The sequence below is a fragment of the Peromyscus leucopus genome, chromosome 12 (genome assembly GCF_004664715.2).
Source record: "Peromyscus leucopus breed LL Stock chromosome 12, UCI_PerLeu_2.1, whole genome shotgun sequence".
Classification (NCBI taxonomy): Eukaryota; Metazoa; Chordata; class Mammalia; order Rodentia; family Cricetidae; genus Peromyscus; species Peromyscus leucopus.
The window spans coordinates 30,571,834-30,593,802 of NC_051073.1; the positions used below are offsets into that span (position 1 = coordinate 30,571,834).

Below are 21,969 nucleotides of genomic sequence, written 5' to 3' on the forward strand. Positions count from 1 at the left end.
CAGAGTTTCAAGGCCAGGCATGCAGCGCTGACTATTCATTTGATATTTGCAAAGTACTTTGACAATAACTGCAATTCATGTTATTTCTGCTCTTCTTATTTAATGACTTTTTTCTGGAGAGAGTAGTGGATAAAAGGGCAAGTAAATGTTAAAAACATATGCATGCTTTACAAATTCTTGCAAAAGAGAGCGAAAGAATGAGTCAGCAGCCCAACCAGAAAAATCACAATTGAAACAGTGAGTCAACTATATAAATAGGGCTGTAGAAAGTGACAAAAGAATGCTAGGTAATATATTACCTCGAAAATGAGTTCCAGCATTGAATTTATGCAACCATTCATTCAGATTCTTTTCTGTGACAAATATATAAGATAAAATCTTGATATAGTCTGAAAATGTGGAAGAAAATAAATATATAGATATAGAATTCCTTTTCACTACAAACACAAAGAATATGGCATTTAAAATGACGGCTATACTGTCACTATCTATTTTTAATGCCACTTATTATATTGCCTTTCTCTTTCTCTGTCTGTCTCTCTCTGTCTCTCTCTCTGTCTCTCTGTCTGTCTCTGTCTCTGTCTCTCTGTCTCTGTCTCTCTCTCTCTCTCTCTGTCTCCCCCTTCCTCACTCCTTTACCTCTCCATGTGGTGAGTGCGGAGGTGTGTGTGCATGCGCAAAGTGGTTACTTTCGCATGCAAAGAGACACATGCCTAGAATGGTACACGTGTGGATATTGGAAGACAACTTCAGGTGTTTGCCCTTGCTTTTACCTTGACAGAGTATTTTTGTTGTTCTTTGTGCTGCATATGCCAAGCTCTCTGGCCAAAAAATTTCTGGGATTTCTCCAGTTTCCAATGCCCATCTGGGCACAGGAACACTGGGATTATGGACACCTGCTACTCTGCCTGGGTTTGCAGGGGCTTTGAGAAACTGAACTCATTACACTTATGTGACAAGCTTTTTTCGCACTAAACCACTTCCCTAGTTCCTCGGTGTTATTAATCTAACCAATTGAACATCAATGAGGTAACATTCTATCTGTGTGATTATTCTCTTCAACTTTTTGTGAGGAAATCACAACCCTGTGTGTCTTTTCATAAAACTATTGATCCATCATTTTGGTGTCCTAGAAGTGTGATACATTCTGAAATTATTTCTCATCTCTTTGATTCTCCTCCTTTATCCCAGATCTCAGAGGTCAGAACTATATATAATTCAAAGACTTTTCCTGTCTATTCTTGCTCATGCCCTTGTTGTGTAACTTTACCTGGAGAGAGAGGAGCAAGCATCTATTCATCTCAGAAGACACTGATGATAGGACAAAGACATGATCCCACTCTAGCCTATATTAACAAAGTAATGATTTCATTGTAGTTAAATCCCTGAGTATAGTAGAGGTACAGAGCACAAGTGACTCAACAAATCCCCATGTTAGCTATGTGAGAGCACACAAAGCTTCATCCCAGTTGATTCAGCATTGGGGATTCCTCTTTCCAGCAGCTCTGAATGCTTATATACCCCTAGGAGAATATGCCTTGTGAATTTTCAGGAGCTTTCTGGGTCTTGTTGGTTTTGTGTACTTCCTAAATCTTGTCTGTCTTTTGAATTTTCCTTAGCTTTACCATTTATCTCCTTTCCTTCTATTTTACCCCAGAGGAAATAGATAAGCAATACCCTTTACACCTCACAGGAATAATTCTCAATAAATCTTTCCTGGAATTAGTACCCTTTCTTACCCAACCTATTCACCATCCCTAAAAAGGAACCATGGGCAAAGGACGCTCTCTAATATATAAACTATGTACAATCTTAAGCAGGAAAACATCCCTAACTCTCAGCAAACTGAAAGATACTTTTAAGACTATTTTTCTGCTATCAATCCCTTTGTACAATAGAGGCCTCAACTCACAGAAAAGTAAACACCACAGGACACTTGCATATTCATAATTAGTACCAGGTTCTTAGATATGGCAGTTACCTAGCTTTGCGCTCATATGGTGAATGGAAGAAATGGAGGAGATGCCATTCAGGAAGCTCTTCAAGTATCTGCTTTTGAACACTCTTGCCTGGTTTAAATGAGTATTAAGATACATTCTGTACATCTTTTTACTGCCTTCGCTGAAGCATATAGGTGCCACTAAGTCTGCTAGCCATTTTGTTTTTCCTTCCCCAAATTTAAAAGTTCCTAGAAAACATGTTTCTTTGTCACATTTATGTAAGTTTGCATATAGTCAGTCATAAAGAGATCAATTAATGTCAACTGAAAGGTAAAAATATAAAATGGAATGACATGAAAAAGTTATTTCTTTTTAAAGAAAGATATGAAGGGGGATAGTGGTGTATATTTTTAATGAAAAGTGCAAAGAAATCTTTTAAGTGGTTCATTACAATGGTTTCTATGGAGATGTAACAAAGAAAATTTTTCTTTTATTTTTGAGATTACAAGTGCATTTCTCCCTTTCCTTTCTGCCTCCAAAACTTTCCATATACCATTTTTCTCAATTTTGAATTTATGTTTTCTATTTAGTTATTATTATATGCACATCTGTATACATATTTACATCTAATCCTAAGTATAACCAGTTCATTATATATACTATTACTTGTATGCATTTTTAGGGCTGACCATTTGGTACTGGATAACCTAAAAGAGGTTATGTATGCTTGGACTTTATTAGAAAAGATTCCATGTAGAAACAGCACATTAATTCAAATATTACAAATGAGAACAAGGGTAAGGAATGCAGAAGACTTTTCAAGTTAAGTAAGAAAACACTGCCTCATTTTCAAATGTCATTGGAAATAAGCAGACCAGATATGGAAAGTCAAAAGATGCACATAAGAGTTACGCTGGAGTCCATACTTTAATCTTTATTTTGATGAGGACATTTACATTCTCCTGGTATCAGTTTCCCATTTAGTTTATTCTTTGTCTGAGGATGTGAACTGCCTAGACCAGACCTTTCAGAATCCAAAGATTCAGGAGGAGGGAGATGGTAATCTCTTTCTTGAAATTAGAGTAGCTGATTCAGTAGTGATGCTCAAAACGCTGAAGCACTTATGTCAAATGGATCTCTAAGCAAAGAATTCCCTCTGCAATGAGTATGAGAACAAAAACGGTTCTCTCTGTTTATATACCTGCAAATGACAAAGGCCTTTTTTTACCAACTTCCCATCACATTTTCTGGGTTTGTAGTGGGAATTACAAATTGGGGAAATTAGAGGAGATTAAAAAAAAGAAAGAAAAAATGTAAAAGAAAAGAAACATGTTTAGATAGAACATAGTGTTTTTTTTTTCTTAAAGATTTCAAAAAAGATAAAGACATCAGCATTTTGAAAGTTTTAAAAACTGATAGGGGTTTAAGGAGTGAGCTTGTTAGCTGTGCCTTCAAAGATTCTATCCCAACCTGAGAGGAAATGATATTGTATGAAGTATAAATCTCATTAGCGGCAGATTGAGGAAAATGATTGCCGCAATCCTGTTCCCTCATGCCAATGCATGTCCTCCCATCTGCTATAATTGATTTACTGTCCCCAGTAGACGTTTGCTGAAAACTTTTCCATCAGCATAGCCATATAATTGCATGACATGGGCTACAGAAACACTTAAAATTGCTAACAAAATTTATCTCATATTGTCACAAAAATATTGCCAATATAATAGTACGTTCTCTCAGTTCTATCAGATAAATGCAATTTTCTTCTTCAGATAGCCTTTAAATATTTCAGCTGTCACTATAAGTCCTTTATGTTGCTCTTGAGGCAAAACTTACATCACCCAGATTCTGATTCCACATCTACTGATGATCATCCTTTATAATTAGACTTAAAATACACCCTCCAAATTTAAGATAATCATATGGATATATTCTGATAAGTATAGATTAGAGCAAAGTTATGTTCCTGGATGCAATAACTTTATTAACCTATCTGCATGTCAGCTTCATTTGCAGGTATGCTTAAAGAATTTAAGAGTTAATGTGAAGCCTATGGTACTTCAGAATGTAAATAGGGCAAAAATGCGTGTTGCTTTTCAGCCAGGGTCCACTTACCTATATTCTTATAGGTGATGTTTTTCTCATCTGGATGGAGCCCTTCAGATTTATCCTTATCAGTTATTAGAATTTTAGACTTTGTATCCTCCTTAGAACTCCTTGAAAAATTGAATGTTCTGTACAATCCCAGGCATAGAAAAGACAAAAAGAATTGAAATGGAGGAAATCTAGAAACAATTATAAATTGGGATAACCCATTTTGTTAGAGTGGATTTGGCACTGGTAGGTGAAATCATAACAGGATAGTAAAACTACAATGGATTATTTTAAATATAGTTAGTAGACCTATGACTAACAAAAAGAGATTAGTCATATGCGATGACTTGAATTTGGGTGTTTAGAATTTGGCACTAAACTTTCAAGTACAAAGAGGCCATAAGGCAATGGTGATTGGGAGAAGCATGGTGATCTTCATGGGTTTTGCAGCAAGAGTATCATAAATCATTATGAATTCCCAAAGTATATACCAGCAATGGGAGAAGGCTGTAGTTTTTCACAGAGCACAGGTAAATGTTAGAAGCAGATATCTGATAGTCATTCATGCAAAAATTATCATTGAAGGCTTAACAAAGGAGCAAAATGTTTAAAGAGGCATAAATTATCAGTTCAAGGATAATAGATATTATATATCAGCCTATAGAAAATACTCAAAAGAAAACCTATGTAAATAAAAGAAGATGCTAACATTATGTCAAAGAAATAATTGGTTAAGGCCAGAAAAATATAGACGTCATATTTTCTGTGTTCCTGTTAATGTAATCTTTTAATACTGGTATAAAAGATTGGTAGAGTCTCTCCATTACAGGTCTACACAGTACATCTATTTCCTACTCAGTTTCCCTGAACTCCATTGATTGAAATGGGAGAGGAAATGGCCCTGCTCATCATTGACAATGACTCCAGCATGTGTAAGGCTGGATTTGCTGGTGACAATATCCCAGGACCATGTTCTCCCCTATTGTTCAGCACTTCCAACATAAGATGGTCATGGTGGGCATGAGCACATAGGAATCTTACATAGATCATGAGGCCAAAAACAAGAGAAGTATTTTAACCCTGAAGTGTCCCATAGAGCAATGCACTGTCACCAATTGGAATAACATAGGGGAAGATCTGGCACCATGCTTTCTAAAATGAATTGTGTGTGGCCCTGGGGAGCACCTGATAGCTTCTGATTAAGGCTACCCTGAACATCCAGCTAACAGAGGGAAGATGATGCATTTAATGTTTGAAGCCCACAATACCCCATCCTATGTGTGTGGCCATTCAGGTGATGCTGACTCTGCATGCTTCTATGGCTATCATGGAACTGTCATGGACTCTGTTAACCTAGTCACACATACAGTACCTATAGTAAGTTAACACCCTTCCTCGTGCCACCTTTTGGCCAGAACTGGCTGGCCAGGATCTCACAGACTACCTCATGAAGATCCTGACTGAGCTAGGCTATAGCTTCCCTATCACCGCAGAGTATGAGATCATGTGTGACACCGAGGGAAAGTTGTGCAATATTACCTTGGATTTTGAGCAAGAAATTGCCAATGCTGTAACATCTCATCGCGATAGGCAGTTGATTACCATTGGCATTGAAAGATTCCAATGTCCAGAAGTGCTCTTCCATCCTTCCTTCCTAGCCTTGGAGTTTTGTGGCATCCATGAGATCATGTTCAGCTCCTTAATGAAGTGTAAAGTGGACATCTACAAGGACCTGTGTGCTACCACAGTGCTGACTGGTGGCCCCACTACCCACTACGTATCCAGGCATTGCTGACCAGATACAGAAGGAAACCACAACCATAGCAATCAGCACAATGAAGATCAAGATCACAACTCCCCCTGAGCTCAAGTACTCAGTATGGATTGGCGGTTCTATCCTAGACTCGCTCTCCACCTTCCAGGAGATTTGGATCAGCAGGCAGGAGTATGACAAGTACAGCCCCTCCATCATCTTCTACCTCAAATGCTTCTAAATGGACCGAGCAGATGCCAGGCATCAACTTCATGATCTGATTCTGAAGTATCAGTTTGCCCTGGCAAATGTACACACTTCATGCTGCCCCCCCCCGCCCCCCAAAAAAACCAAAAACTGGAGAATGCCACATTCTGGAAAAAGCCTTATAAAAGAAACATCTTTTGACTCTCGTGTCTGATATCAGCACTGGGTCATACAATCTCTTGCTGTTTTTTGACGTTTTACTCAGGTTAACTGTTCAGTTGGCAGATATTTAAAGCTCTGTGCATGTAACCAGATAGCCTGGTCACTTAGTGGCTGAGAAGATGCTGTAGAAGAGAAATCCCCAGGTTGCTATATCAGTGAGAGCACCATGCAGTGATATGTGCAGTCTATTAACCAAGAGCTGAGTAATCCATGATTTCTCCAGACTGGCAAGTGTTCATGACCTAATTACCACTTCCATCTTTACATCTGAGAAGGTGGAAAAGAGCAAATCTTAGGAGCCAGTTTCTGTTCTGGTGCTTAAACTCTTGACCACAGTGGGTTGTTACCTACCTTGAGTTGAGAACATGTGCATTTATGTCTCTAAATTTATTCCTCATTTTCATTTATGCCAGAATCTTTATTCTCCATTCCTTAAGAAATTAAAAAATTTGATTTGTCTGTAACCCCGAGATCTGATACCCTACCACAGACACACATACATGCAAAACACCAATACACAGCAAGGAGGTGGTGGCACACGCCTTTAATTCCAGCACTAGAGAGGCAGAGGGAGGCAGATCTTTGTGAGTTCGAGGCCAGCCTGGTCTACAGAGCAAGATTCAGGACAGGCACCAAAGCTACACAGAGAAATCCTGTCTCAAAAAAAAAAAAAAAAAAAAAAAAAAAAAAAAAAAAAAAAAAAAAAAAAACAACCAAACAAACAAACAAAAAAAAAAAAACAAAATCCACCAGCAATCATGTAAAGTATAAATAAACAAATTATTAAAAAAAGATTTGTAGTTTAGAAATTATAGTCTTGAGCAATGCTTATTTTATTTTATTTTATTTTATTTTATTTTATTTTTAACTTTTTAAATTTTAATTCCTGACTAAAATTTAGGCGCCCCAGAAATAGGCAACTAAACTATTTGTAGTCATAACCTGGATTAGTCCCTATATTCATATTCTTCTCTATGACTTCACTTATTGTAATTTACTCCTATCTCTATGAGCTATTTGCTGTGTCTGAGGGAAGGAAAGAACTACTGGAGAGATATTGTAAGATTGAGGACACAGCTGAGTTGTAGAATTCTTCTTAGCATGTGTGGCACACTTGGTTAAATAATCAGTACAACCCTTGCAAAAATAGTTAAAAGAAAAAAGACTTTGCAAGGTATTGCTGTTGCTCAATGTTTTTTTATACTTCTTCAGGATTTGCAGACACTTAATGCACAAAAATGTGTAATTACAAATACATAAATTTTTGTGCTAAGACCAGAATACCATCTCTAGGTATCAATTTTATATCCTAATTCTTCTTTCTTGAAGCTGTCTCCTAAGAGACTCTAACATTCATTACATGACATGCTACTTTGACAATTCAGGGAAAAGACAATTGTATATGATTATTTTTTTCATTGTAATTTTGTTGCTCAAACTGAAATTACCAACATTAAATGAATATATAACAAGAGATGCATGTATAGATTTAGTAAGCCATAAGAACTTGATTACTTTTTTTACATTGAAAAATAATCAACTCTAATATAAAATGACTATTTTAAATAGATTGATTTAATACATATTTAAATGGATTTTAAAGCATACAGAAGTTCAAAATTGACAAGTTCTTTGCTTTCATCTCTTAAATATACATGAAGATCATAGTCACCTTAAAATATTCTACATAGTCACAATGAAATGTTCTGCAAAAGGTTTACCAAAGGCTGATGAGGTGACTTAGTGAATATAGTATCTAACCATAACCCTGACAATCTAAGCTCAAGTCCCAGAATCCATGGTAAAAAAAGACAACCAGCACACGAACTCTGATTCTCCACATTTGCATCATAGGCACATTTAAACATTTACCCACACTTATAAACCACACACATGCACACACACACACAAACACACACACACACACACACACAAATAATAAATAAATTTTAACAATTAAAATTGTGTCAGTTGTGTATGTCTGTGAATTTTTTTCCATAGAATAAAGAAATGAGGTCATATATAAACTTCTGAGTACCCAATTGGTAATTTTACCATGATTTCATATGCTGAATAGAGAAATTTCACTGATTATAACATTCCTAAAAATTATAAGAAATCAACATGATGTTTATACCCTTTATTACAGATGTTATAAAAAATGATTGAAGGCAATTCTTAAACTTGCTGGCTAAATTTCAAATGTTTTATCAAGATCCAGCAGTCTGCAATTCATTCCAGATTGAGAGAGTACATGGTATAAACCATGCAACATTTATGGGCAGCACAGAAGCAGGAGTTAGTGTTTCATTCCTTCATCCACACATAGGAAGAACAGAAAGGAAATACACACACACACACACACACACACACACACACACACACACACACACACACTGAGACTTAAAGAAGTAGGAATTTTGTTAGGAATGGGAAGAAGATAAGAAAGGTAAATGGGGCATACATATGTTCAAAATATAGTGCACATGTATAAAATTGTCACAATATATATTCCTAAAATAAGATTAATCCTTAGCCGGCGTTGGTGGTGCACGCCTTTAATCCCAGCACTCGGGAGGCAGAGGCAGGTGGATCTCTGTGAGTTCGAGGCCAGCCTGGACTACCAAGTGAGTCCCAGGAAAGGCGCAAAGCTACACAGAGAAACCCTGTCTTGAAAAACCAAAAAAAAAAAAAAAAAAAAGATTTATCCTCACAAAGTTCAGTATTTTTACTTGGACTAATGAAAAGTGTTTTGGAATAGGATAGTGATGATGGATATACAATAGTTTGAAGATAAGCAATGCCAATGAACTTTATACCTAGAAGTGGATAAAATGGGAAATTGAATCCTATGTGTATTTCACCACAATCTTAAAGCAATAGAAAGTAGAAACAATCAAATAATAATAGCTGTATTGTCAAAGCTGGTAGCTTTTTCTGAGTCAAGTGCTAACCCTTAGCAAAGGCACTCTACACATATGTCTATACTCCCTGTATTTAGGGAGAAGTCATCTTTGAAACAAAGGCTATGATTTTGTCTCCTTTATAGAGCAGACCTGGATTCCCTTGCAGTTCTCTTTTGTGCCAATTGCTCTGGTGTCTTGACCCTTGCTCCTCTTTGAATTAAGGTAACAAACCTGTAGTCCCAGCTTAAATCATGTATATTCTCTTGAAATTATTCCCTAAATAGTGGAATGGTTTACTTTAAGAAACTGATTACAGGCTTTTAAATATAGTTTCCTTTTGGTATACATGAATAAATAAATAGCCCATAAACAAACAAAATCAGTGACCACTTTGGGAATTAGGCCATTTCCCTCCCTTACCACCAAACCAGACCGGAATCCTGATGTCCCACCTTAATGAACTTAAAATCTTTCACATTCTACAGCCTGCTCTCATTGTATAGCCTTTATTTGTCTCATATTGAAGACACTGGAAATGAGTCACTGAGATAGAGACAGTCTTGGTACAATGAGAATCATTTTACAGGAATGGCTGACATTTTTAGTTGAAAGGATAGTTGCTCCTTCTCCAGAATCATAACTCAATTGATGACATTACGGTCATCATGCCAAGGGTATGTTGTAGGCATATGCTGGAGAAAACCTCATGGGTAAGGGATCCAAGGTCTCTTTGTCTAGATTTGAGGAGTACTATCTCCATCCAGGAACATGTACTCCATATGAAGAATATTCAGTAGATTTTGAGAATTTGTCATTTCTAATATCTAGCTCCTAAATCTTACATTAGAAATGGCCCTTCACTGTTAGCTTTGGGTACATCTTTGACCCATTAACTTTGAAGAAAAAGATGAGAGAAAAATGTCATGAGTGTGAGATCTCTCCTAAGCAGGAGAGGGAAGCTGTGAAGACTCAAGAATCCTGGAATCAGGCAGGCTTGAAATAGCTTTCACCATAACTGAACAGAGCAGACACAACCTCAGGAAGACAACACATACATTTTCTCTCTTTAAAATAATTTGGGCTGAAGATAGCAAAATGAGTAAGATCTAAATTTGAATTCCAGAGATTATGTATAAAAAGCCAGGTATAGTGGCATGTGATAGTGATCCCAGATCTGATAAGGCAGAGACCAGCAGACAGCTAGAGCTTTCTGATAGGTAACACAGTCTATTTGGCTTGTTGTAAGCCACTGAGAAACCCTGATTCAAAAAAGTTAGATTTCACCAGTTTACTTCTGACATTCCTATGTGTGTACACACAGGTACACCCATCAGCAGACACAAGTTGTATATATGTACTAACAAACACTCGTATCATCCACAAATAAAATATAAGCAAATATATCTCCTTAGCATAACTTCTATTACTTATTTGTGTTCTGAATGTTTTCTAGTATGTGTTATAAGCAAAACACCTAACCGTTCCAATATAGACTTAATATAATTCTTGTGAAGTGGGTGACTATGGTTTTGAAAAAAAATTAAACGATGAAAATGGGTTAGTTTTTCAGATAGGACTAGTTATTAGTAATATGGTATATGTGAAGGACATGTAAGATGTGCTTGAGGTCTGTTTCAACATCTGCTTTGGGTAAGGTCATAGCAACAGTAGGCAGCTGTTTTACCACTGAAGTTAGGAAAATGGTTAGGACCGATGAAACCATTTCCTGTAGCCCATAACATAATACTTGGGAACCTGAAAAGCAAGCTACTATTTGCTGTAATCTTAACACATGTTCCCACTGTACATTCAATCTGAATTAATGGCCCACTTAAAAAATCTGTTATTTACTCAGTTTCATCTGTTACCCCACAACAACAAACCTAGTATTATTTATTGGTAATACAAAAACAGATTTAATCATGTCATTTTCCTCTCCCTAAAATGTGCTGAGGTTTGTATCATTATCTCATTTTATTACCCTGTTCATTATTTTACCTACACTGCTTCTGATATCTAACCATCCTTGATGCCCCCTAGTGGTGGAAAGATACCTTGCCTTCCAATGGCAAACTTAAAAATGTCAATATTTTATAAGATAAGGATTCATTGACTCAAATTATATAGAAAATTAAAGAACCAATTTTACATTATCCAATGCTGATCTTTCTCAAGAAATAATGAAACTAACATTTCCAGAGATATTCAAAAGTTTTGTTGTGCCATTCAAGTAGACTGGATAATCTCTAATGATCTATATCAAATTTTCCATCTACCTATCATCTATTTATCATCTATCTCCTTCATATATATCATTTATACCTATCTATCTATCTATCTATCTATCTATCTATCTATCTTTCTTTCTTTCTTTCTTTCTTTCTTTCTTTCTTTCTTTCTATCTATCTATCCGTCTGTCTGTCTGTCTACCCATCTATCTATCTTCATTATCATCATCTACATAAATGCGAATATATGAAAAACTATATTGCATAGGTTTTCTATATAGAAAGAAGGCATTTTTACATGCACAAATAATTCCATCATGATTTCAGTACAAAAATCTCTACCAAAGAGCTTTAAAGTACTTGGTCCTCAAGCATAATTTCCTACAGTGATAAATTTATCAAATTTCAATACTGCATTAAATATTTAAATGAAACCCATATTCAGTCTCCATCTTCTTCCTTATTCTGTGATTTTGATAGAATCGTGAAACAGAAATATAGAAACTCATTTAGCATAAAAAGGAAGTTTCAGGAAAGTTTTTAGGGAAAATACAAAGTACTAATGCAATCTAGGATAACACTTTTTTTTTTCTTCAAGGCTGTAACAACATGTTTTTTTTATGTTATATTTATATAAATTATAGTTGAATAATCCAAGAATATAAATGTAGTTAAAGGCAATCTAGCAAAATAAAATGCATAGAAATAGTCACACTAAAGACAGGCAGGAGAGAGTAAAAATATCAGTTACAGAATTGACATCAAATCAGTCATTAACAAATACAGAGTTCTTTCACAGAGGTCAGTGGCTTGATGACTTTAGAATTTCTGTGTCTTCATATTGAATTAAATGGGCAGTATAAACCTTGAAAAGCATATGTTCTACCACGCAAACTTGACTTTCTTTAATCAAGTCAGAAACAGAATGATCTCAGTTCCCAGTTTCTGACATGCACACAACGAACCTGTGTTTAGTTAATACAGCTGTCAGGTTCCTTGACCGAGCAGTGTCCTGAAGTACCAGGAAACCTCTGGAAGCAGAACATTGGACCTCTTTATCTCTTCATTGGCCTTCTCAGTTTCTTTCTTTTTTTTTCCTTTTCTTACCACTTTGTTTTGGGTTTGCTGATCTATATTACTTTCCACTCTTTACTCACAGGAGAAAGAAAGAGTTGAAGAACACTTGAGAAAGAGCCTTTGTCCAATTAGTTGTTGGAACCTCCTTATTTGAACAAACAAACAAACCAAATACAGACAATGTATTTCTGTTGAGGAGGTTTTCTTTTTATTTATGTATGTATTTAACTTGATTTGATATTTTCTTTATTTCTTTTTTTTATTGGCCAATGTATACAATTTTAATTTTCCCACTTTTTTAATTAATTTTGTTTTCATTTATTTTACATCCTGACCCCTGCCGCCTGCCCTCTGTTCTCTCCCCCATTCACTTCTCCTCTGTCTCAGTTCAGAAAGGGGCAGGCCTCCCATGAGCAACAGGAAAGTATGACACATCAAGTTGAGCTCTTCCTCCTGCATCAAAGCTGAGTGAGGTAATCCAGCATAGGGAGTAGGTTCCCAAAAGCCAGCTCAAGTGCCAGGGGTAAGCCCTGATTCCGCTTCTAGGAGCCCTACAAACAGACCAAGCTACAAAACTGTCACACTTATGCAGAGGCCCTACCTTGGTCCCATGCAGGCTACCTAGCTCTTGGTCCAGAGTCCCTGAGCCCCTTGGAAGCCCAGATTAGCTGTCTCTGTACTTCCCCTGTCATGACTCAGCTGGCTCACACAATCCCCCCTCCCTTTCTTCAGCAAGACTCTCAGAGCTCAGCCCATTGCTTGGCTGTGGATCTTTGCATCTGCTTCCATCAGTTACTGGATGAGTATCTCTGATCACAACTAGAGTAGTCTGCTGAGGAGTTTTAAAAGAACAGTAGAAGTCTGGAGACATAATTTAGCAGTTAAGAGCATCTGCTGTTCTTGCAGAGGGTTAAGTTCCAAATGAAGTCTCACAATCACCTGAAACTCCAACTCCAGGGGATTCAACAACCTTTTTTTGGCCTCAAAGGGTGCCTCATATATCTGCTGCACATAGAGTCACACAGACACACTGCCACACATCAATAAAAATAAGTACACAATGATAGATTATAGATAATTTGTCATTTTCTCTAACAATTGATTTGTGACTTAATATGATGTATCCCACAACTTACGACTCAAAACAGAAAATTAAAGATTTTATATTTACAAATTCTAAAGAAACCCTTTTACTAAGATAATTACAAATATGTCTCAGTGCTCTTGATAAACATCTCCAAAAAAAAAAAAAAAAAAAACCAAAAACCTTTTTTGTCTTCCAGTAAAAAAAAAAAAGAGGTTGTAAGGCTGTACTCAGATAAATGGAAACAGCAAAATAGAATATTCTTGAAAAGTTGTAGTCTATGTCATATTAGATCCAGGGGGAATCAAAAATGAGTTTGAATCACCAGGCATGGTGGTGCATACCTTTAATCTCAGCACTCGGAGGCAGAGGCAGGTAGATTTCTGTGTGTTCAAGGCCAGCCTGGTCTACAGAGTGGGTTCCAGGACTGGCTCTATCGCTATTGAGAAACCTCATCTTGGAAAGATAAAAAGAAAAAAAAATGAGTTTGTAGTAGAAGTTATCCTGTGTCCCAGCCTGCCCGTGGTCAGGACAAATCCCTCTCACCTGCCAGTCCTGCAGCTGCTAGGACCCAAGGAAACACACAGAGGTTGATATTATTTACGAACCATATGGCCATTAGCTCACGCTTATTACTGACTAGCTCTTACACTTAAATTAACCCATAATTCTTATTTATGTTTAGCCACATGACTTGGTACCTTTTCCCAGTTCTGCCTTCACATTTTGCCAGCAGCTGACAGAGGCACCTGACTCAGCCTTCCACTTCCCAGAATTCTCTTCTCTCTTTGTCCCACCTATACTCCCTGCCTGGCTACTGGCCAATCAGCACGATATTTATTAACCAATCAGAGCAACATATTCACAGCATACAGATATCCACAGCATGAGTTTGAGTTTGAAAGGATTCCAAGGTTAGAACTTTCCTAGGAGTTAAGGATAGAAATGGTTACTTCAGAGATATACCATAAGCACAGGGTTTTAGTACTCCAGTAATAAATGAGTTTTTTTGTGCTATCTTGTGCAACTCAGACTTTAAATCTCAAGTAGAGAATTAAATGGGAGAATAATAATATTATCAGTGAATTTAGAACTGAAGATAATAGAAGAAGAAGATATAGGTGAGGAAGGAATAGGGACAGGGTGACCAGTCAGGTGATTGCTGTTTTAACCTAGTTTATAAATGATACAAAGAAAAGTAAAAATATTAAAATTGAATGAGAACATTTTCATGAAATCATACTGAGTAAATCACCAATAGATGTGAAAAGGTGAACATATTAGAAGACAGATGGTCTTGTATTTTCTTCTAAGACAGCTACACCTTGGGGATAAAAAAGTAGCTCAAGAATGGATGGCAGATTATAGAGTAAAGAGCTTTTGAATGTCAGTGTCCCGTTGAATTTCTTACTAGATTTACATACACATTCCTGGCATTCCTCCGGAGTGTTCTCTGCTGCAGCTCATTTCTATTTCCAGTTGAATGATTCCTTCTCTTTGCATCTTCTCTGGTTCATTCATCACTGCTTGATGTGTGAAAGGAGAAAGACAAGAAGGAACACATGGTACCGAGTTTGATTCAACAGATGAAAGAAATAGCAGAGCCATTGCAATACATTTTCTGCTTTCAAAGCCCTGTTAAAGTGATTAAGTACATAAACGTGTGCACTCATACGCATCCCGCGCTTGAAGCCCATCATCTTCCACAATTCGTGCACTTAAATTATCACCACACGATTCTTAAAGCATGTTTATTATGCTTTTGCCAGGGTCATGCTACACTAATCTGGTGATTCTTAGCATCATAGAAACTTTTGGGTAAGAGCATGGTGGAGCATGATACCTGATTTCAACTCATTTCCATTTTACACCTAACTGTTTCTTTTATTTTGGCAAAGCATTATGGTCTGCAGACATTTTATTTCACTCAGTTCATTTCACATTTGCTATATTTAGAAAATTTGTATGTATAGACACCCTTCAAAAATTCACATTTTCTACTTTAACTAATTTAGCTTTGAAATAGAAAAAAAATGGATAACAAGGACAAAATTATTTGAGGTTTGAGTTTTCAAAACAGTTGAAAATGGTTAAAAATCACTTGCATCCAAAAGCAATTGCCATGTCTGCTAGCTAATTTTTGTCAACAAAAATGCAAATCATAGTATGGGAAGAGGGATCTTCAGTTGAGGGATTGCCAATAGGAGTCTCTATGGGTTTTTCTGTAGTGATTGATGTGAGGAGGCCCCACCCACTATTAGTGATACCACTGCCTGAGCAGGTGGTCCTTTCTGTGTGATAGATGAGCAAGGCAGAGATAGAGAACATGTAAAGCATAGTTTCCCCGTGGCCTTTGCCTCCATTTCTACCTCAAGTTCTTTTCTGAATTTCCTGGATGATAGATTCTACCGCGTAAGATATAAATTGTAAGCGAGGACAAGGTGCAATGACCAGAATCATGGATTCATGGGTAGGAGAAGCTTCTTCTTGTAGATATGAGAGAGAGAATAGCCAGAAGTATCTGCAAGAGTCCAGAGCAAACATGACTACTTTGGGGATGGGAAGGCAGAGAAGGGAGCAGACTGGCCAAGGCCAGGGCTATGTCTCAGAAGCAAAGAGAAGAGCCAGGGGAGGAAAACCCTCACAAAGAACAAGCAGCTGCAGGGTGGGATAGGGAAGGAAACTGGGAGCTAGCCTAGTAGTGAGGGAGGCAAGATTGGCCATGTGCTTTAATATACTGATATACATCATAGGTAAGTGTCAATAGAAAGCCCTATATCCCTTTGCAAAAGGTAAGGCAAGATGATATAAGTGGCCCCTGGCCTGCAGAAACTCATTTCACAGGTTCCTGAGGAATGCTGACTTTAGGTATTTCTATACTCACACCCCAGCCATCCTTCAGAATTTAACCTAGTTAAAGGGATTGGGACCTAACAATAACAACCCCTTTCCTCCCCAAGCTGCATTTGGCCATTGTATTAAAATGCACAGCAACAGAAAGTAATCTAGAACTGAGAAAGTGTTATTCTGAATGAAAGAGAGAAAAAAACTATTTCAAGAACACTGAAATCTAATATAATTCCAACTCTGTAAATGATATTAGTAAACAAATAACTACATCAAAAAATCTGAAGAACCAAAGATGGGAAGAGAAAGACCCTTGACCTAAACCATCATGGCCAAATTAATTAAAGCAAGCAATTAATTAAAGCAAGCTTTTTATTTATGTATGTAGGCTGCCTCCCCTTAAGTTAGGGTTCAAGAAGTCAGCATTGGATATGAGGAGGACAAGGTTTTTATAGCAGAGGTGTAGGTAGTTTCCAAATGTGGGATTTGACAGGCAAAATAGCCAGAATTACAGGAATAAAACATAAACATAACAAGTTAGTCCTTCACAGGCTCCTGAAACAAAGACATGGTTCCAAGGTGGGCATAACAAGGGAGTTATAATAGTAGGCAGTTATAACAAAGTAGTCATAGGTAGTCATATAACCTTTTGAATCAAAGGTAGGGTTGCAAGATGGTTATAAACAACTTTTGAAACAAAGACACATTGCTTTTCCTGGAACAGAAAAGTTCCATTCCTTGACTACAAATGGTAACCTTATAACAGAACCATTTGTTCTATAGTTCTGGTTCTGTAGTTAAGGTTACCATTTGTAGTTAAGGTTGCAAGTTGGATATACCCAAACCTTGAGAAATCCTTGACATAGTGAAAAAGTAATAAGATAGAAAAATAAATTACTCTGGGAATCTTATTAGTTTATAAAGAGTAAAGATGCTAGCTTAAGACCAGGGACAGATGGATTTGTACTCAACTACAGTAGAATTCATGAACTCACCTGAAAAAATACCAGAAAACTTCATACATTTGACCTGCTGGGCTGAATGATCATAGAAACTTCAGTTATTTTTATAGTATTCATGAATTTTGTTATGCTACATAAAAGTTAAGTGAACCTTAGCATGCTAATTGATGTGTTTAATTATAATATACCAATTAAATAGGGAAGATAATTCTTTACAGAGAAAATGCTCATCAAATTGCAGCATAGGCTTAAATATGTAAGAAAACAAAATGCCCCAGATTTCCCTACTAAATGGCATAGCAAATATAATATAGGTCAAATCTAAGTGTCTTGTTAGGAAATTAGTAGCAACTGGCTCTCTGGGAGAAGAAAGGTTCTCCTTTGTATCAGATTCTTTTTTTTTTTTTTTTTTTTTTTTTTTTTTTTCTGTAGCTAAAGAACCACCAACTCTCACTGATTACAAGCTAACAAACTGACCTCGCTGTTGATAGAGTTGAGAAGCTGTACACCCAGAAGATTCTTTTAAGTGCCTCAGGTGCCAGGTTCCCAGTACCACAATAAGAATTTATGAATCATATTAAAAAAAATGCAACCTCTTCCTGCAAGAGACTTGCAGAAAACGTCAATAAATTTAGAGTCATAGTAATTACTAGAATGAGATTTCTATGGGTTTTGGTGATGTACTCTGGCTTATTTATGTAATATATGTTGGGTCTTCATTTCCTTATTTATAGGATGGATTATTATAAAATATATATGTAGTAGTATAAATGTAATTAACCCCCATAAGTTCTTAGAAAGTGGCAAGAATAATTCTATCTTAGAGTTCCTATTGCTGTGAAGAGACACGATGATTATTTTTTTAAAGACATGTTCTGTTAATTTTACATACCAATCACAGATGCCCCTCTCCTCCCTGCCCCAACTTCTCCCAACCCAACCCCCATTCCCACCTCCTCCAAGGCAAGGACCCCCATGGGGAGTCAGCAGAGCCAGGTAACATTCAGTTGAGGCAGGTCCAAGTCCCTCTTCCTGAACCAAGGCTGTGTAAGGTGTTCCACCATAGGCACTGGGCTCCAAAAAGGCTGCTCATGCACCAGGGATGGATCCTGATCCCACTGCCAGGAGCCCCTTAAAAGGTCAAGCTATACAACTGTCTCGCCTATGCAGAGGGCCTAGTCCAGGCCTATGGAGGCTCCACAGCTATTGGTCCACAGTTCATAGGTTCCTGCTAGTTTAGTTTGGTTGTCTCTGTAGGTTTCCCCATCATGATCTTGATGCTCCTTACTCATAGAATCCCTCTTCTCTCTCTTCAACTGGACTCCTAGAGCTTGGTTTGCCTGGTGTTTGGCTGTGGATCTCTGCATCTGTTTCCATAGGTTACTAGAAAAAGTCTCTATCATGACAACTAGGGTATTCACCAATCTGATTACTGGAGTAGGTCAGTTCAGGCACCATCCATGAAATTTGCAGGCAAATGGATGGAACTAGAAAGTATATTCTGCGTGAGGTAATCCAGACTCAGAAGGACAAGCATAATATTTATTCACTCATAAATGGATACTAGATGTAAAGTAAAGGATAACCAGGCTACACCCACAGCTCCAGATAAGCTCTTAACAAGGAAAACCCTAAGAGAGATGCATGGATTGCCCTGGGAAGGGGAAAGAGATGAGATCTCCATGAGTAAACTGAGTGTAGGTGGGAAATGGAGAGTAGGGGGTAGGGGATGAGAACATAAGGGAATGCGATGATGGAACAGGAACAGGGACAGAGTGGGAGAGCAAGGAAAGAGATACCATGATAGAGGGAGACATCAAGGGAAGAGGGGAAAACAGGGTGCCCTTAGAACCCAGAAATAAACAAAGATGACCACACTTTGGACTACTGGTAACTGTTACTAAGGAAAACATTTAATTGTGGTGGCCTACAGTTTAGAGGTCTAGTCTATTATCATCATGGAAGGAATGGCAGAGTGTAGTTTGACATGGTCCCAGACAGGGATCTGAGAATTACACATCTTGATCTGAAGGCCACAGGAAGTTGGCTGAACTAAGTGTAGCTTGAGCATGGCAGAACTCAAAGTCTGTTCCCAGTGACACACTCCCTCCAACAAAGCTACACTTACTTCAGTAAGGCCACAAGTCCTAATCATATCATTTCCTATGAGCGTATGGGAGCCAATTATATTCAAACTATACAATATGTAAGATAATGTATGACATATTAGTAAACACTAGCTTACTCTTTTAAATTTATTTCCATTAATCTTATAATTCTAAAACCTATATTGGTTCTATTGTCAGGTATATGAAAATAAATAAACATAATGAGAATTTATTATTTTTTAGTTTTTTATGAATTATGTGTACATGTCTATTGGGGAAAATGTACAACTGGAAGTATACATGACAAAGAAGAGGTAGTAGGATCCCCTGGAGCTTTAGTAAAAAGCAGTTTTTAACTGCTGTATATATATGGGTACTGGAATCTAACTGAATTCAGGTCCTCTATAAGAGCAGTACATGTTTTTAACATGAAACTTCCAACCCTGTGTAGTTGAACTACAGAATTTTAGAACTGGAGATTCTCTAAGGATAGATTTTTTTTTTTTTTTTTTAGATGCTGTAAGGTGAATTTTCTCCAGGGCACACGGATAATTTGCACTGATATCACAACTGAGGTGATTTATTTTACACACCAAAACACACAGCCTTGTATTAAATGTTTCACAGAAGATGATAGTTAAATCTACTTATAGTGTCAGTCTTGGTTATAGTTTCTATTGCTGTGATAAAGCAACTTGGAGGGGAAAGGGTTTATCTTATAGTTTATAAGTTCATCTCTAAGGGAAGCAAGGAAGGAAGCCAGGTCAACAACCTGAAGGCAGGGACTGGAGCCGAGGCCATGAAGGAACACTGCTTACTGGTTTATTCCTCAAGGTTTACTCATGAAACTTTCTTCAAAAACCCAAGGCCACCAGGCCAGTAGCCCCAACACTCAGGATGGACTGGGCCCTAGCACATCAGTCATGAATTTGAAAAAAATGTCCCACAGACTTGCTTACAAGCTAATTTGATAGGTGCAGTTTCTCAATTGAGATTCCCTCTTCTCAAATGACTCTAGATTGTGTCAAATTGACATAAAAGTAGTCAGCACAGTCTCCAATGAAAGGGTAGAGGCAGATTTAATATAGGTAAGAAGGACCTTGCTACAAAATCACAGGGCTCTGGAAAATAATGGAAAAAAAACAATTAAGAAAATAGGTCCAGTACAAGGTCATAAAATCTTTCAAGCAACATGCTGAAAGTACACCGATCTATAATTGTGTATATCTTCAAGAAAGATAGCCGTAGGTTTTCATGAAAACTGTGGGTTTCCTTTGTGATTAAAAAAAATATATATATTTATCTAAAACAACAATTTTAAAAGAAACTGGAGGATTTCTGAGTACAAAATTCATATCCATTGCTTAGTGGCATTAATAATTTATTCTATGATTACGTCGGTTCTTTAGATATTAAGACTTAGAAATGAAGATGTTTGTCTTAGTTTGTATAGATCTAAGATAAGCTTGTAGGGAAACAAAATGAACAAAGGTAGTGAAAACAGTGACAGAGGATTCCATTTTATGAATGTTTGTTAGTGTAGAGATGCAACCCTTGTCCATAGCTAAGGTGCTAGTGAGGACACTGGTCTGTTGATAATTTATTTGCGATATTAATGTATGAATGTTCACAGCTGACCATTCATATGTTTTAACACATCTCCTTTGCAAGAATACCCCAGTTAATTAGCACAAGGACAACACGATCTCAATCACAAATATTCTCTCCTAAAAGTGAATAAATGAGTGAAGTTGAGCTTAAGAAATATATATTACGGGAGAAAGATACATGGAATGTTAGGATTTAGATCTGAACTCTCCCACAAAGTACTGTGGTCTATTCAACATGTGAACCTTGACACGTGTTTTTATTTTAATTTGCTTTCTAGCCCTCATGAAATGCTTTTAGGTCTATGTAGTGTCATCAAACCATTCTCCACAAGCCTATCACAGTGGGGTAGGGACTGGGTGATGCTATCAGCCAAAACCAGTCTCTGTCCCTAAGCTGTTAGAATAAGGTATTTGTCATTGCAATAGGAAGCTGACAGGTCCACAGTAAAAACTCTGGCTGGCGGATCTCCTCTCTGCTTTCCTCTCCTGTTCTCTCTCTCTGAAACCTGAGTAAGTTTTGTGTGTGGGTGTGTGTCTGTGTGTGTGTGTGTGTGTGTGTATACAGGATATATGTATATATTGCACAACACACACACACACACACACACACATATATATATATTTTCTGATAGAGGAGTACTGTTCAAACCCCCCAATTTCAGTTGTTTCTGCTGGCTAAGCAATCCAGATGCAACTTTGATTTACATTCTTATCGTGGAATTTTTTAACCTGATAATTCTAATATGCACTTTACTAGTCCCCCTAGGGATTTTTTTGCAACCACCTCAAGGGGTTTACATTTTTATTCAAACTTAACTTTACATTGCCTGCCATTTCTCATGAATTTCTGAAACTTTCTTCTTCCTATCTGTGTGTTACTAAGGGGAAAACAGGAGTGGAAAGGCCATTTCCCTTAAAGCACAAATTATCA

General features: G+C 37.1%; 1 protein-coding gene and 1 pseudogene across 3 annotated transcripts in view; both read left to right on the forward strand.

Moving 5' to 3' along the window:
- The window catches only part of Cadm2 (cell adhesion molecule 2), a 981,723-nt gene that overhangs the window by 354,968 nt on the left and 604,786 nt on the right, over window positions 1-21,969 (forward strand). The window lies entirely within an intron of this gene.
- LOC114698189 lies at window positions 2,664-6,129 on the forward strand (annotated as a pseudogene).